Here is a 3485-nt window from a genome sequence, read left to right as displayed (position 1 = left end):
TTATAGATTTTGATGTGCCGAATCCAAACCTGGCCTTAGTTTTTTTTGTATCACCCATAGTTTCCAAGCAATATGTATTTAATATTGAGTCTAATACCCAAGGGAAATCAATGAAACAATGTGTTACATCATAAAATTGTTTGTATTTACTACAGCGTGATAATACAGGGTTCACTTGTCAACTGGAATTGGTCTACATTTTCTTTCGCTTTTTTCCTTGAAGCTTCTTGTGTGTTTCTGTGATGAATCGCTCTGCTGAACTTCTCGGTGAAGTACCAACAGTAATCCCCATTATCTTCGTTCGCTAGACTTCTTGTTATATTTTATTATAACTATAAAAAAGCTGTTAAATTATAAAAATTTGCGTGATTTCATAAATTTAACTGTAAAATGTGAATAAATGGTGGGTGATACAACTTTAAAACCATCATATTTGGATTCAGCAACTTTTAAAACGTAAAAATAAGGTATTTTCGGTAAAAAAAGTGTTTTCATTCTGGCCTGTGTTATCACTGGGCTTGGTTTTTGTAACTGAGAGCGAATTTCATCGGATGAGGTATATGAACAGCTCGAGGAAATAATGAGAGAAACTCCGTGTAAGAAAAATCTAGTAGTGATGGGGGACTGGAACTCTTCAGTTGGGGAAGGGAAAATTTGGATTAGGAATTCGGAACGGCAGGGGAGATAAAGCAGCAGAAGTTTGCAGAAGAAACCAATTATTCATCACAAACACTTGGTTTAGTCATCATAAAGGGCGGAGGAGCGCATGGAAAAGTCCAGGAGATACGAGAAGATATCAGGTAGACTACATCATGGTAAAACAAAGGTAAAGGAATATTGTGAAAAACTCGCGCAACTTCCCTGCAGCGGATGCAGAGTCAGACGACATATGAAATGCAACGTAAGATTCAAAAGATTTAGTCAAGAAAGTCAGGAAGGCGAGGAAATAGAATGTAGATCCTCTGAAGGGGAAAAGAATGGGGAAAGAATATCAGGAACTGGTGAAAAATAGCATCCAGAATATTGGAAGTACACACAGTGTATACACAGGGCCGGAGGATTTCGTAAAGACGGTTCTAATTCCACTACCGTAAAAGAACAAAGGTGTGGAATGTGGAACAAAGACGTGAAAAAGAGATAACGACTACGGAGAGTAGGTACGAGGGTGGTTTGATAAGTCCGTAACTATATGAATAAAATATTTATTTTATTCAAAGAAGTTTTTTATTCCTATTAATAGACTCCTTTTAGTCCAATACATTTTGTTTAACGTTTTTCCAATTTTTTAATTTCTCCTTAATTATAGCATTTACCAAGGCTCTCAAAATAGGCGTTCCTTTCAGTGATAATCTCTTGGTTGGACACAAATCTCTTACCACGATTTCTTCATTTAAAGAAACAGAAAGTAGTCTCAGGGGCTTAAACCTGGAGAATATGCTGGGAGATTTGCAGTTCGTAGCCTAATTTATGGATTTTTACCATGTTGACTTAACACGTGTGCACCCATGCATCGTCTTGACGGTAAAGTCCTTTTTTACTCCTTCAAATGTGGTCGTTTTTCCTTCAAATCATTTAAGAATCCGTCCAAAAGCTCAGAACAGTATTTGCAGGTTATCTTTTTTCCATTTCTAAAATAAAAAAATGTGAATGAAACCGCGTGCATCCCAAAAACTGTGGCCATGACCTTGTTGGCCGCCAGACCCATATTAACCTTCTTTGGTGTATGTTCACCCCCAGAAACCAACTGTCTTGATTGTTCTTTGGTCTCTACTGTATCGCGATGGCTTTTTTCGTCCACGGCTACGAAACGGCGAAAACATTCGTTCGGATTGCACCTGAACATCGCTAAACACTCCTTTGAAGTGTTCCTACGGTTGGGCTTAGGCTCGATACGGGCAATCGCGGCATTATTCTCTCGGATAGGTTTTTTACGTCCAAATATTCATGTAAAATGCGATGCAAGCGCTCATTTGAGGTGCTTACAGCATCATTTATCTAATTCACTTTCATTCTTTTATCGTTCAGTATCATTCCATGGATTTCATCCACTAGTTCTAGCGTCACGACCTTTATTGGGCGTCCTGATCGTTCGACGTCACTTGTGCTGGTACGACCACAAAGGAATTGAGTAAACTACTCCTTCATCATTGAAATTTATGGAGCAGAGTTTCCATTGTATTTATCAAGTCTTTTCTTGCTTTCAGCGACAGTTTTTGTACGATAAAAATAATGTTTAGTTAGTGCAAGAAATTCACTTTTCCGCGAAAAAGTGGGAGGAATGATATTAAAATCAGTGAGGTTCGCGGATGATCAGGCGTTGATCAGTCAGTCAGCGAGGGGACTTCAGGCTCTCGTGGATACAATTCAAATATTTAGGGAGCACGTTAGAGGAAAACGGATAAGGAAGTAAGGACATCAAGAAGAGAATTGCATTAGCAAAGGTGGCACTAATAAACAGGAAGGAATGATAGGATCATTATGTAAGGGTTTAAAGAAAAGATCCTGATCTGGAGTGTAGCGCTTCACGGTGCGGAAGCGTGGACACTTGGGAAGGAGGACGAAAGAAGACTGGAGGCATTCGAGATGTGGGTGTGGCGAAGAATGGAGAAGTTTAAGTGGACGGAGGGGAGGAGGAACGACGAAGTGCTGGACATGGTGGGTGAGGAGAGGCAGCTTTTAGATGAGATACGGAGGAGACAGAAGGTATGGATGGAGCGAGTACTTTACGGGCAAGGGATATTGAAAATAGCGTTAGAGGGTAGAATGTTAGGTAAACATAGGAGAGGAAGGAAAAGAATAGGATTTTTAGATAGAATGATAGGGAGTAGGCTTATTTCGAATTGGAGAGGGAAGTGCTTGAAGAAAGGGGAGACTCCCAGAACTTTTCTTAAGTACTAAATAGAAATCTACCTTTATCGGTAGAATATTTTTAATAATAATAATTGAGGTTACGAATATCCAAGAAATAATTCATAGTAAAATAACTTTAAAATTCAATGGACGATTTCATCCAAGCACTAATATTTCTCTGACTGAAATCTTGCTAATACCTACCCTACAAGCAAACTCTAGAAGGAGTGGGTGAGGAGAGGCTGCTTTTAGATGAGATACGGAGGAGACAGAAGGTATTGATGGAGCGAGTAGACTTTCAGTCCATAAGGCTGAAAAAATAATGCCTCCTGAGAGAATTGAACTCTCGACCCCTGGTTTACAAGACCAGTGCTCTCACCACTGAGCTAAGGAGGCGCTCTGTACCTTACATTTATGCCGTGCTACCATGTTTTAATAACCTGGCTAATGTAATGTGACTTCGCGTCTTTACCTTATATTCCAACTGCCCTTCCATCGTATTTTCCTTCCATTGAAGTATCTTCCCCTATAATATAAAAATAATTTAAATCGAGGTAATATAGAACCTTGGCATTAAATGCCCGATAATTTGTGTCGATATCCTGGTGCAGATGTAAAATATCATCGTGATATGA

General features: G+C 39.2%; 1 non-coding gene across 1 annotated transcript; it reads right to left on the bottom strand.

Annotated features, from left to right (window-relative positions):
- Positions 1-3173: 3173 nt before the first annotated feature.
- Positions 3174-3246, bottom strand: Trnat-ugu. Its single transcript has one exon. It is a non-coding gene; the product is annotated as a tRNA-Thr (tRNA).
- Between the last annotated feature and the right edge of the window lie 239 nt (positions 3247-3485).

The sequence above is a fragment of the Ischnura elegans genome, chromosome 3, assembly GCF_921293095.1.
Source record: "Ischnura elegans chromosome 3, ioIscEleg1.1, whole genome shotgun sequence".
Lineage (NCBI taxonomy): Eukaryota > Metazoa > Arthropoda > Insecta > Odonata > Coenagrionidae > Ischnura > Ischnura elegans.
This window is presented reverse-complemented; position numbering and strand designations above follow the sequence as displayed.